The 14636-nt window shown below is 40.8% G+C and overlaps 2 pseudogenes; both read right to left on the bottom strand.

The window, feature by feature from the left end:
- Positions 1 to 2230: 2230 nt before the first annotated feature.
- Positions 2231 to 5566, bottom strand: LOC125315321 (annotated as a pseudogene).
- Positions 5567 to 8017: 2451 nt separating this feature from the next.
- On the bottom strand, positions 8018 to 11292 carry LOC115732290 (annotated as a pseudogene).
- Positions 11293 to 14636: the final 3344 nt, after the last annotated feature.

The raw sequence follows: 14636 nt of genomic DNA, 5'->3' as shown, positions 1-14636 counted from the left end.
AAAAAAAATAAAAAAATAATTAAAAAAATTACTAAATGGTATCCACGTCGGCCTCGGCCACGCTATGTAGGACGGAAGATGTCCATATCTTTGACCAAAATTGGTTGAATAGATTAAATTAGCACAAATATAAAAATATTTATGATTAAATTGATACAATTAAAAAGTTTCGGACAATTGACATCCAATGCAAAAGGTTTAAGACCTTTTGTACACTTTTTCCGAATTAACTCATGTGTGAGGATGAACTAAATTATATTGTGATCAAAATTTAATGTGGTCTTTCCAATTTATTTGACGAGCATGGAGACTTTTCTTTTTTGTCGAAAGAAAGATTCCATTCATTGATCGGGATAATACTTGAGAGGTATATAAAATTCTTTCAAGCTCCCAAATAACTACAAAAAAAAGGCAAATACCAGAAAGCAAATAACAAAACATATTCTGCAGCTAGAAGCACACTCTCATCCTTCAAGAACAGATCTACCACCACAAAATTTCGACGGCCGATCACCAAATTCGGTATCACACACCGAGAACTCCCATACCAATTCATTAATCACGGTTGAGATTGATAAAGCACCAAGCAAGTGTATATATGTGGCACCCATAATAAGTCATAGTTTGGAATCCGGTGGTGGTGGTGGTCCCATTGCCACCCTTATTTCATTACTGTGCACAAACAATGTTAAGTGGTTTTTGCTACATCCACGTTATCAAATTCTTTTAGCAATTATTTTCGATTTGCAAGTGTAGTATCTCCAAATTTATGTTGAGTTAGCGCTTGTTTCGTGGATGAGTTCCGGCGATTAGGTCTATTTGTTCCGGCTAGATCATATCCAGTCATCAAAATGGACTAAACTAAGGACATAACCAGTAAAGTAGGGATGGCAGATGGGCTGGTTTAGTTTGGGCCCGATGCGGCCCGGACCAGTGCCTAAACAATACAAAATCAACATAAAAAACATTCCTTAAGAAACCACATACCCTAATAGTGATTCAAACAATAAAAAAAAAAAATCAAGAACACGTCATATCCAAACTTTTGACTTGTCAACCTGCTTGATAGCCTCCGGGTTGGAAATTAAAAATTTACAGATTGATGATATTAAGCTCGTTAGATAACTTTAATTAGAGTTAGGACCGAGCATAATGGACTGATTGAATTGAGAACCGCCGGGATTGGATCGGATTTGTCTGTTTGGTTTGGTTCCCGGATACCTCGATCCAATTCCCGGTTTCATAAAATTGGGTCCGGTTCCCGATTTCAAGGGGAATCGGACCGATCCGAATAACATTTTTTCTTTAAAATTTTTTCCTAAACATAAATCCAAACCTAATCTAAGATTACTAGTATAACTTTCAAGCGTAGCGGCAATGCAATATAATTAACGAAAGGTTGTTCGGTGAATATGAAGTTAGCAAGAAAAATTTAACAAAACGACGAATTACAAAAGAAGAAAAAAAAAAGAAAAAGAAAAGGCAACTAGTCCAATGATTAGACCATCCAAAATCGGATCGGATTGGACTTGATTGGGAACCAATCACCCCTAATTAGAGTTGTCTTGAAACAACCAATTAACATACAAAAGGGTCGCCTAATTCATTTGGTAAGCGAAATAATTTATAGCAATTAGAGATCTTGCCAACTATATGGTTAGGACTCACCCATTGTGGTCGCGATCCTATGTTTGTATAGAGATAAAAGAGTGTTTAACACCTAAAAATCAGCTCTTAAGTTCACAGCATTGATTTCTCAATCGGTTCATTCATGTATAACCTGAATTGGAACACTGTACAATCAAGCCTCACCCATGCAAATGCTCTTTTAATTTTGTTTTCATTTGGCCATAAAACAATATAAACAAAACATAATGTTGATAGGCCAAAAGGCGAGGAATGCAAAAACCAAACGAATGGACTGCTTTCTGTGTACTGTTTTATTCTAACAAAATGCTTTGGCACTTAAGACATAACAATGAGATGTTAGGAGAATCCATATGAACACTTCAGGTGAGTCGAGCAACCAGAACCCTTAAAAGACGCGCCAAATCTGTGAAACTCTCACCAAAATGGAAGTATAGAATCGAAGCTAGCACGAAATCACGAGCAGAAAAGAGTTATCTTTTTATTGATTCGCCAATGCTGAAGAAAGGAGGCATTATTAGGAATCCTGGATTCACATCGATGCTGCGAACACCGCCTAGAGTAACACAGACCCACGATCGCCTCAATCGAGGTGAATCTTGCGCTCATCATCATTATTTAAGATGGAGACTTTGAACACAACTTCATCCCTGTCAAAAAGCGCAAAAACGCAGGCATTTCCTACACGCAAATGAGCTTCTCTTGCAAACGCAGGCCACCCAACAGAGAACAACAAGCGGGCGTCCCGCTTATATCTTGAGAGATTCACTGCCCATGATCTGTCTGAATACGTAAGAGTTGCTGTTTTCTTGTTTTCTTCAATATGTTGCCGGACGAATTTGCCGGGAACACGCAGCACATGAGTAAACGTTTGAATAACCAGCGCATGCTATGTATACTGAACGAAGGACAATAATTTAAGCATGCACTCTTGGAAAAAAACAAGCACACAAAGCCATATTAGCGAGTTTCAGGAGCTTTAGCCAACAGTCTTAAGAGGCTCATGAAAGCCATCGATCTTAACCCGCAATGTAAAGCATTTTCAAACAAATTACAGAACATTAATTGCCATTTTAGGTTAGTACTCAATTCAAGTGACTGTCCATCCTTTCATGCAGAAAGTGATGGAGCAGCTTGTCGAGGACATCCAAGTGAATGGATAGTCCCAACATTATTACAGCCTTTACTTCTGTTTTTTCTTCCGTTTTTCCTGATTCCGCATTACTCCACCACTGGAATGCCCCGCGCTTACTCCAAGGAAACTAACTATTGTCATATGATTCCCAATACAAACCAAATCAACCAGGGAAAACACAGAGGAAAGATTAGATAGAGATCGTAATCAAACTTGAGATATGGCAGTGATGGATTAGGCTCGAGACTATACCAATGTCCTAAAATGAGACCGTCGTATCACCATTTTGAAGAAGGGATGCTCCAAATCAAATTCGTTGGCTAACTCAGTAGTCCTGAGAGGCCTCGGAAGAGTAGGACCACGAAATACCGGCTCAGAATGGTTCATTCTGCATCTAGACCATTTGTTCCTGTCTGGCGTTAAAATGAGAACTTTTAGAGACATTATTGCCGTGAATATTTCTTTAACCGACTATGAAGATCTTTAGCATAGAATTCGTGTCATGCCATAACCAGCCTAAAGTTCCACTTCGCACAATGTAAATCAAGTTTCTACCTGCACTGCTGATAACGTAGACTCTGAATACAATGTCATCTCTATCAATTAGCTCGAACACGCAGACATTTCCTACACACAAGCGAGTTCCTCTCACAAATGCCATCCAACCAGAAGAGAATGCCGCTGCATTTGGATAGCTCCTAAGCTTCACCGGCCATGTTCTGTCTGAATGCGTAAGAGTTGCGAGTTCCTTCATTTTCCGGATGTGCTGTCTGATGAAACCACAAGGAACATTCTGCCCACACGTTTGAATAACCCGTGCTTTATAAGGACTGGGGAAGCATTCCCTTATTCAAGAAAGCAAGCAAAATGTAGGCCGATATGGTAGTTTTAGCGACTCCATGAACAGTCTTTAACAGGAAAATAGTCAAAATGTCGAAGTCTCTGATCTTAGCATTAGCATGAGCGGTAAAGGATCTTTGCCTTTTTTAAACAAATGGGATATAACAGACCCAAGGAAAACGCTAAGTAGTTTCTTACAGAAATCCAATCAGCTTAGGAAAAAAGCCAAAATAGTAGTGAATTAAGCTCACGATCTTACCAGTGTACCATGTCCAATATAAGATGGCCGGATCACCACCTTGAAAAAAGGATACTCTGAGTCAAATTCGCTGGCAAATTCAAAACTAGGAAGAGGACGCGAACTTGTCAGGCCACCATAATTCCGGTCAGGATGGCTCACTCTGCATCTAGAATGTCCGATCCCTTCTGTTCTTTGAAAAAAAGAAATATTTCTATGATGCCAGTTTGAACTTTTCATTGATTGATTTACTACCATGAACATATTTACCGCAGAATGGAGAAAATATCGTCATGGAAATCAAAATCTAGATAAGTTGACCAAACGAAAAATTCGCTTCTCTTCACCTTAGAAGTTGCATCTACTTAACCACTATAAGCATGATGGAAATCATAAAGTTATCAGTCAACATAAACAAGCTTATCAAAAAGTTCTCAAGTACTTGAAAAAGAACCAACAAAGGAGAGAGCTCTGTAAGAAGAAACAAGACTCATAAAATGACAAGACACACCTTCGAGATCTTGTGATGAGCAGCTTGGACTCGACTGAGAACATGGTGAATGAGGTTCGACCCTCATTTTTTGATGAGTAGTGCAATCCTCCGAATCTTCAAGTTCTACCACATCCTCCCTCTTTGGCGAGATAAATCCACTCCTGAGGTTCGATATGCCGCTCGACGAATAATCAATCTCTGAAGCGCTCTTATCAAATATCATCATGTGAAAACTGGAGTTTCCTTCATATTTGAAAACTATGAGGTGACCATGACCAACAGAGTAATGCTGCATAAATTCTCGCCACCCTTTCCACAACCAAACCGTGCCGTCGTTAGGCTTTTCTACTCCAATTCTCCAAGTCGAGCTGCCCGGAACCTTGAGTAGCACCAAGCTTGAGAGATCCTTTCCATATCTTCCTAAGAATTTTTCGGAATTCCCTATTAAGGAAAACTCAAAAGTTATAGGTCCGGGACTCGAATTCATCAAAATTAGATCGAAAGTGCTAGGGAGAAAAGGTAGAGCACCGAGCAAATTTTAAGTTCTGCAACACGGCAATGAAAGATCGGTTTGCACACAAGCACGGTTTCACCGGGCAACTAAGCATTGAATTCTAGTTATAGTTGCTTCATTTAACGAGTGTAAAGCTAGAGAGACCCAACACCTTTGTCCACGCTATCCTTAGTCAACCAATCCTCAATTCCAAGTTAAAGAACTCATTTTCCATCTAGAATAATTCAAAATTGAACACTTTTTTCTTCAGGGTTTTTGTTCTTTCTTTCTTTTCGCAAGAATCAAGAGGTTGATACAAAGCCAAATGCATAGAAAGATCTCCAGATTGTATGTACACAGCACGAGGGCGAAGGTTCTAAACCAAGACAGAAACTCTCGAGACATTGGAGCTGAATCATAAGAAACAGACTGTTTGGAAATGTGGGACTTACGAGCTTCCCAGATTGAAGGGTGTCGGAGAGAATGATCTTGAAGAAGTGAGGACTATCAAGACGAGGTCCAGTCGCGACATCTAGCTCGGCACCTCCACCTTCTCTCGGCCGACGCCGACCGCAAGCCATGTACGGTAGTGTCACGGGGGTCACTGAAGGAGGAGGAGGAGGAGGAGGAGGCGGAGGAGGTGGTTGGTGGTGGTGGTTTGTGCGATTTGCCTTTGTTCCTGAGGCGACCTTCTCATAAAAGAACCTTACCGAGATTGATAATGTTATTTCCTGAAAAGGCACAAATTAGTTACTCCAAACAGAAAATTCCAAACATCAATCCAGTCCGCAGTAAGGAGGCATATGAAGTTATTGTTTAATCAAATATAGCCTCCATTACTCTATTTCCATAAATCGAGAATTCTCTACCGAAAATCGTTACTTGCCCAAATACCGTGTAGAGTTATCTTATCGGATTACATGCCACATCCTTAATCCGGCTTCATTCCCTAAGAAATTCAAAACTTTAGTTATAATCTCAAATCTATCTCTAATTTTTTTTTGTCTCAAAATATATCTTTAACTTTCATTTGATTCTCAAATCTATCGTAGTCGTCCAAGTCGCCATTAGTTATTCAAGGTGATGGTATTGCCACATCAGACAACATAAATTATAAGGGAAAGAAAAACTAGGAGAGAAAAAGAGAAAAAAGAATTTTTTTGGGTCAAACAAAGAGAAAAAGAATTGAAAAAACAAAAAACTAGGTCCATTTATATAACAAAAAAACAACTTTTAGGAAAATCTTTTTTGAACTTTCGGCGTTTAATTAACAAAAATAAAATAGTCAAGAAAAACATTTTCAATTAATGAAAAAACACATTCAAAGAGGAAAATATTCCCACTCCCCTTCTCTTCCCCTTGTTACTCTCCCCCGGCCCCTATGGCTGCGTCCGATTGCTGCCTCTTCGAAGAAGACTCCGCAGCCCCGCCTTGTCCCATCAATCTCCAGCTCAAATTTTACAATCCAACCGCAAAAGCCAAAATCACGTCCCCGTACTCAAATCCGCCTCGACGACCCGCCGATTTCGCTCAAATTAGGACGAATTCAGAAGCTTTTAGCTCTAAGTTTGTAAAGCGGAAGGAAAAAACCTCCAAGAATTCAAATTTGGAAGCCGTGAGCTTGTGACAGAGCTCAAGATTCACAACTAAGCTATGATGAGAGAGAGCGACACCAAAAACAGTATGGTCAAACATGAAGAGCAACCGCATCTTACGAGCTAACAGATGAGGGATGAAGTCGCCAGCCTTGGGCATGCTTGTCCCTCACTTGTGGCTAGCTACCGCCATGGCTAGCGACCAACCGAGGAAGAGGGAAAAAAGAAAATTGAGAAGAAAATAATGAATAATTGAAAATTTTTGATAAATTTCCCCTAGAAAATTAAATTAGATTTTCAATACCAAAGGGCGAAAAATATTTTATAATTCATTTTTAAGTTTTAGTCGAACAATGAAAAATTTGTCATTTTCCATTCTTTCGAAAATATTGTCGAAAAATGTCTCACTTTCAGCGAAACGAACAAGCATTAGAGAGAGAGAGGTATGCATTAGAGAGAGAGAGCGGCCATGCCTCTCAAGCTCTAAGCTTCTAGTGGCCCACACATGCTCCAAGCTCCCGATGGTAGTGAGCACGAAACAGAGCTCTGTCTGCTTGCTCGCGATCGCCATCGTCACCCCGATCACATGACGACGGAGCAGAGCACGCGAGCAAACAGAGATGGGGACAAGCAAGGGAGGAGAGAGAGGGACGACGACGGCCGGGCCATATGGCACTACTCACCTAAAAGAGCTCTGTCCGCTTGCTTTCTCTGCTCGGTCATCATGCTGAGTGGCCACATCCTCGGCGAGCTTCGTGGCTCGGAAGTCCATCAGCCATAGCAACCGTGAGCTTCGTAGCTCGAAATTCCGATAGTCATGGCCGCTGCGAGCCCGCAGATAGTCCGTCACAAAAAAAAAAAAAAATTTAAAGCACCAAATTATTATCAATGATGAAAATATTTCTTATCAACTAATTATTTTAAGTGACACATGTGATCATTTTCAGAAAAATATTTTTTCAAATGATGCATTTTTCGCAAAATAAATGGAGTCCAAAATCCAATGTGGCCATTTCAAATTTATTTTATGACAGATTGATAAAGCACCAAGTAAGTGCCCACGTGGCGCCCGTAATCAGAAAATTCGTGCTATTTTAGCATTTAAGAGTGTTAACACTCAAAAATCAGTTCTTAATTTCTTAGCACTGATTTCTCAATTTCTGAATCGATACATTCATATAGATTTGAATATGGCTCAGCAAACAGAGTAAAATGATTGCTTATATCGCTTATAAAAATGAATAAACAAAAAGCATTTTCATTATCCGTTAAAATGTTTAGACAAAAACTGTTGTCGTCAATGAAATCATTTTTTATTAACTAATTATGCCAAGTGATCAATTTTAAGAAAATAATTTACAAATCATCCATTTTTCGTGAAACAAATGGAACGCGAATGTTGGGAAAAGAGTCTTCGGTACAGAATCGAAACTAGCACCGGAAAACAACAAAACATGAACAGACAAGAGTCTTCCTTAGATTGATTCGCGACTGCTGAATAAAGAAGACATGGTTAAGAATCCTTAACTCACATCAATGCTGGGAACTTCCTAGAGTAACACATTTCATGATCACCTCAATCAATGTGAATCTGGTCCTCACCACCATTTTCGAAGATGGAAACTCTGAACACAACATCCCTATCAATGAGCTCAAACACGAAGGCATTTCCTTCACGCAAATGAGTTTCTCTGGCAAATGCAGCCCAACCAGCAGAAAAGTACACACGGGTTTGGTGCGTAAATCTTAAGAGCTTCACCGGCCGCGATCTATCGGAAAACCTAAGAGTTACCGTTCCCACGAATTCTTCAAAATGTTGCTCGGCGAATCGACGAGGAACATGCTGCACATGAGTCAACATTTGAACGATCAATGTATGCTGAAAGAAGGACAATAACGTATGCATGCACTCTTGGCTAAAAAAAAACACACACACATAAGGCCATTTTGGTGAGTTTCGGGAGCTTTAGCCATTTAGGATTAAGAATAGGCATAATCAGACCCGCTTTTAGTCTTAAGAGGCTCATGAAAGCCATCGGTCTTAACCCGTGATGCAAAGCATTTTGAACGAATTACTGCCATATATTGCCACTTTAGGTTAGTACTTGATTCAAGTGACCGTCCATCCTTTCACGTGAAAGTGATGGAGCAGCTTGTCTAGGATATCCAAGTGAATGGATAGTCCTGACCTCCTAATTACAGCCTTTGCTTCTGTTTTTCCTGAATCCACGTCACTCCACCACTGGGATGCCCCACGATCACTCCAAAGAAAATAGCATGTTATATGGTTCCCAATACAAACCAAATCAGCACAAAACCGAGGCAAGATTAGATAGAGATCGTAATCGAACTTCAGATATGACAGTGATGGATTAGGCTCAAGATTGTACCACTCTCTTAAAATGACCCCGGTGTATCACCAGTTTGAAGAAAGGATGCTCCGAATCAAATTCACTGGCTAATTCAGGAGTAGTGAGAGGCCTCCGGAGGAGTAGGATCACAAAATACCAGCTCAGAATGGTTCACTCTGCATTTAGACCGTTTGTTCCTGCCTGGAGTTAAAACGAGAACTTTTAAGAGACATTATTGGTGTGAATAGTTCTTTAATTGACGATGAAGATCTGTAGCATAGAACAAGTTTCACTTCAAACAATGTAAATCAAGTTTCTACCTGCGCCGCTGAAAATGTAGATTCTGAACACAATATCATCTCTATCAGTTAGCTCGAACACGCCGACATTTCCTACATGCAAGCGAGTTCCTCTCACAAATGCCATCCAACCAGAAGAGAACATCGCCCCACTAGGATAGCTACTAAGCTTCACCGGCCATGTTCTGTCTGAATGCCTGAGAGTCGCGATTTTCTTGATTTGTCGAATGTGCTGCATGATGAAACTACGAGGAACATTCTGCCCAGACACATGTTTGAACAACCCATGCTTTAAAAAGAAAGACTGAGGAAGCATTCCCTTATTCAAGCAAGCAAGCAAAATGTAGATAGATATGGTAATTTTAGTAACTCTTAAATAGTCTTAACAGGACAAAAGACAGAACGTCAAACTCTGTGCTCTTAGAATTAGCATGAGGGGTAGAGGATCTATGCCTTTTTAAACAAATGGGAACGAATAGATCCAAGGAAAACGCTATGTAGTTTCCTGCAGAAATCCAATCAGCTTAAGAAAAAAGCCAAAATAGTAATGAATTAAACTCTCGATCTTACCTCTATATCATGTTTAATGTGAGATGGCCGGATCACCACCTTGAAAAAAGGATACTCTGAGTCAAATTTGCTAGCCAATTCAAAACTAGAGAGAGGCCACAAACTTGTAGAACCACAAAAAACTGGCTTAGAATGGCTAGCTCTGCTTCTAGACTCTCCGACCCTATCTATTCTTAAAAAACAATGAAATACTTAGATTACGCCAATTTGAAATTTTCATTAGTTGATTTACTTACCATGAACATATTTAACGCAGAATGGAAGAAACTACCGTCATAGAAATCAGATTTAGATAAGTTGACCAAATGAAAAGTTCGCTTCTCTTCACCAAAGAAGTTGTAACTACTTAACCACGATAAGCATGACGGAAATCATAATGTTATCAGTCAACATAAACAAGCTTATCAAAAAGTTCTCAAGTACTAAAAAAAGAACTAGCAAAGGAGAGAGCTCTGTAAGAAGAAACAAGACTCACAAAATGACAAGACACACCTTCGAGATCTTGTGATGAGCAGGGACTCGACTGAGAACATGGTGAATGAGGTTTGACCCTCATTTTTTGACGAGGAGCGCAATCCTCCGAAACTTCAACTTCTACCACATACTCTCTCTTTGGCGAGATAAATCCACTCCCGAGGTTCGATATGCCACTCAACGAATAATCGATCTCCGAAGCACTCTTATCGAATATCATCACGTGAAAAGTGGAGTTCCCTTCATATTTGAAAACTACGAGGTGACCATGACCAATGGAGTAATGCTGCATAAATTCTCGCCACCCTTTCCACAACCAAACAATGCCATTGTTTCGCTTTTCTACTCCTATAGTCCAGGTCAAACTGCCCGGAACCTTGAGTAGCACCAAGCTTGAGAGATCCTTTCCATATCTTCCTAAGAATTTTTTCGGAATCCCCTATTAAGGAAAACTCAAGTTATAGCTTATAGGTCCAGGACTCAAATTCATCAAAATCGAAAGTGCAGGGAAAAAAGGAAGAGCACTGGGCAAATTTTAGATTCTGCAACAGGGCGATGAAAGATCGGTTTGAACACAAGCAGGGTGTCACCGGGCAAGTAAGGGTGACTTCCAGTTATAGTTGCTTCATTTGACGAGAGACAAGCTGGAGACCCAACACCTTTCTCCACTCCACAGTATCCTTAGCCAACCAATCCTCAATTCCAAGTTAAAGCGCTGATTTTTATCTAGAATAATTCAAAATTGAACACTTTTTTCTTCGGGGTTGTGGTTCTTTCTTTCTTTTCGCAAGAATCAAAATGTTGATACAAAGCCAAACGCATAGAAAGATCTCCAGATTGGTTGTACACAGCACGAGGGCGACAGTTCTAAACCAAGACAGAAACTGTCGAGACACTGGAGCTGAATCATAAGAAACAGACTGCGAAAATGTTGAACTTACTAGCTTCCCAGATTGAAGGGTGTCAGAGAGAATGATCTTGAAGAAGTGAGGACTTTCAAGACGTGGTCCAGTCGCGATATCTAGCCCCGCACTTCCATCTTCTGTCCGCCGACGCCGACCGCAAGCCATGTACGGTAGTGTCACGGGGGGTCACTGAAGGAGGAGGAGGAGGAGGAGGTGGTGGTGGTTTGTGCGATTTGCCCTTGCGTTCTTGAGCAACCTTGTCATAAAAGAACGGAAAATTTCCCCCTGCGGGTCTGCCTGAACCTTAAGTGCCGAGCAACATTTTTTTTAAATTTTTTTATTATTTTATTTTAATCATTTTTTTTTGGTAAGAAAAAAAAATGATTAATTTCTTTTCTTTTTTTTTGTTTTCTTTTAATATTTTGTTATTATTCAATTTTTTTTCATTTAATCATTTTTTAATTTCTTTTTCTCGTCGCTCTGTGGCCCCGTCGCTTCGTTCGTGCGTTCGCTCGCTCGTGCACCATGATGATGTGCCTCGACTCCACGGCCCCGTCGTCTCGCTCGATTGTTTGTTCGTTCACTCGCTCGTTCTTCTTTTTCTTGTTTTCTCTTAATCATTTTTTTATTATTCAATTTGTTTTCTTTTAATCATTTTTTTAATTTCTTTTTCTCATCGCCTTACTCATGCACCATGATGATGCGCCTCAACTCCGCGACCCTGTCGCCTCGCTCACTTGTTTGTTCGTTCGCTCGCTCGTTCTTCTTTTTCTTGTTTTCTCTTAATCATTTTTTTAATTTCTTTTTCTCATCGCTCCGCGGCCCTATCGCCTCGCTCGTTTGTTCACTCGATGACACGCCTCAACTCCACAGTCCCGTTGCCTCGCTCGTTCGTTAGTTCGTTCATTCGCTCGCTCATTTTTCTTTTTTCTTGTTCTCTTTTAATCATTTTTTTTTATCATCCAATTTGTTTTCTTTTAATCATTTTTTAATTTCTTTTTCTCATTGCTCCGTAGCCCAGTCGCCTCGCTCGTTCGTTTGCTCGTTTGTTCATTCATTAGCTCGTTCATTTTTATTTTTATTGTTTTCTTTTAATCATTTTTTCATTATTCAATTTGTTTTCTTTTAATCATTTTTTAAAAGAAATTAAAAATGAGCAAGGCGATGGGGCCGCGGAGTCGAGGTGCGTCATCGTGTTGCACGAGCGAGCGAGGCGATGGGGCCACGGAGCAACGAGAAAAAGAAATTAAGAAATGATTAAATCAAAACAAATTGAATAAAAAATGATTAAAAGAAAACAAGAAAAAGAAATTAAAAAATGAGTAAAATAAAATAATAATAAAAATTACAAAAATCAAAATGTTGAATGCCGAGCGACACGCAAAACACTAAATAATTTTTTTTTCGGATATGACATTCTTTGGAGCCTACGTAGTTCCTTTTTTTTTTTTTTTTTTTTTTTGGGGGGGGCCCTGTTTTGGTTTGAACGCTGGGAAGGGGCAACGACGATGACCCCCTATAGAAGCCAACGCCAACACGTACGGCTCGCAGCCGGAGTGTTGAGGCTGCTCTTATTGGGAACCTCTACCTCTAGTTCTCTCCTGCTTCGTCTGGAGTATCTACACTTATTTTGTTTGTGCAATTGGATCCTTTATTTCTTTATGGAATCAACTCCTGTAACTCTACCCTATTCTCAACCAAGAGTGGGAGACCGAGAAAGACGCGAGGAGAGGTGAAGGACCTGGTGGTGCCCGCCACCACCAGCGGTCGGTGATGGTCGGAAAATGTAAGTTACCGGTTCTTATGGGAGTCTACCTACTCACATCACTGAGCTAATTATTCAATTGACCTAGTTTGGACTCAATCAAGTCCATAACAAATCGCAACTTATGGTTTATGCTTTAACATGCAAAAAATTTTACTTTGGAGTCGTCACTAATCTCTTTACGATATGTCGGTTAGACACCTCAATAAATTTTACTTTGGAGTCGCCACTAATCTGCAAAAAATTTTACTTTGAATGGTGCAACGCATTGTCCTCTTCGGTGCAAAAACTTCAGGTCTTGAGCATGTCTATTCATAATTTGTCATTCATTCAACTCAATGGCAACAACCCGTCAACCACAGTTCCTGAGTTCTTCGCTAGATTCCCCAATCTAACTACTCTTCGTCTGATTTATTGTGGGTTGCATGGAGAGTTTCCTTTTAAAATCTTTCAAATGCAGACACTTCGGACCCTTGACCTTTGCTGCAACCAACTTCTTCGGGGTCCTATGCCCAATTTTCCGCAGGATAGTTCTCTTGATACTGTGGTCCTCGGTAAAATCTCGGAAGTTCGTCTAGTTTAGAATTGTTAATTGCAGTTTTGAGTGGATTGATCCCGACCTCCATTTCGACATGTCTTTGAGCAATCTTATGGGTTCGGTTTCTTCATTTAGTATGTCCAAGCATCTGACACAGATTATGCTATCCTGCAATGCTCTAACTGGAGAGCTTCTGAGCCTTGTAAAAGTAGATTTGCGGTACAACTCGTTAGACGGAACCATTCCCTTGTCTCTCTTTACACTTGCTTCAATTAAGGCGATAGAAATTTCCAACAATCAGTTTTCTGGTGAGCTGAGTGATTCTCTAAATGTCACTTTCTTCTAACAATTTCAGTGGCTCATTGCACATTGATGTGTTTCAGCCGTTCAAGAACCTCACTTATCTCGATATTTCCCACAATTGTTTGTCAATTGATGCTTCTGCATCCACTTCTGCTTTGTTCGGTTCCACTACTCTTTACACTATAAACCCGCCTTCCTGTCAGCTGAGTTCGGTTCCTGAATTTTCTTCTCTCTCTCAAAGAATCATTTCCATGGCCCTGTGCCAGGATCTAGGTAGCACCGACACGCCTAGAAGGCCGTCGCGTTGGTGTCGGACACGTGTCGGACACCGACACCCGTCCGACACGCTCCGAGACCCGTCCGACACGCGGTCAACGCGTGTCGGACATCCGACACCTGGTCAACACAGGCGACTCGCCGGCGACACGCGCGTCGTTGAGGAAGGAGAGCAGGCAAAGAACGGAACTGGAGGGCAGAGATCGGCGGAAGAGGGGGAGTCGACTTCGAGGATCAAGAGACAACCAGAAAAGTGAATCGGCGAGAAATAGAAGCAGCCACCGCCGTTGAGGCTGCGGTGGAAGCTGAAAGGGAAGGAGATAGGTGTCTGGAAGGGACCTGCCTCCATTTAGGTCTTCGGTAGAGGTGGCACTCAAAGGAGGCGAGGTAGGCATTGCGAGAAGGCTGACGGAGGAGCGGGGCCAGATCCAAATCTCGATCGAACCCGTCCTCTGCTTAGGAAGAAGTCTCTGCCTGGATGGAGGGAGGGAGAGAGAGATGATGGAGAAAATGGAGAGAGACAGTGAAGGAGACGATAAGATACGTGGCTGTGCAAACAGAAAAGGACGTGTCCCATCACATGAGCTGGAACGCAAGAGGCAATAGCCAAGCTGCAGTACACAAAAATATCGATTTACTCCATTTTGATTTTTTTTCCCCCGATTTTTTCTTGATTTTTGATATTTTTTTGGCCAAGAGGACTCTATCTTGGTT

This window comes from Rhodamnia argentea, chromosome 5, assembly GCF_020921035.1.
Source record: "Rhodamnia argentea isolate NSW1041297 chromosome 5, ASM2092103v1, whole genome shotgun sequence".
In the NCBI taxonomy this organism is placed as follows: Eukaryota; Viridiplantae; Streptophyta; class Magnoliopsida; order Myrtales; family Myrtaceae; genus Rhodamnia; species Rhodamnia argentea.
Note: the sequence above shows the minus strand (reverse complement) of the source record. Positions and strands in the feature narration are given on the sequence as shown.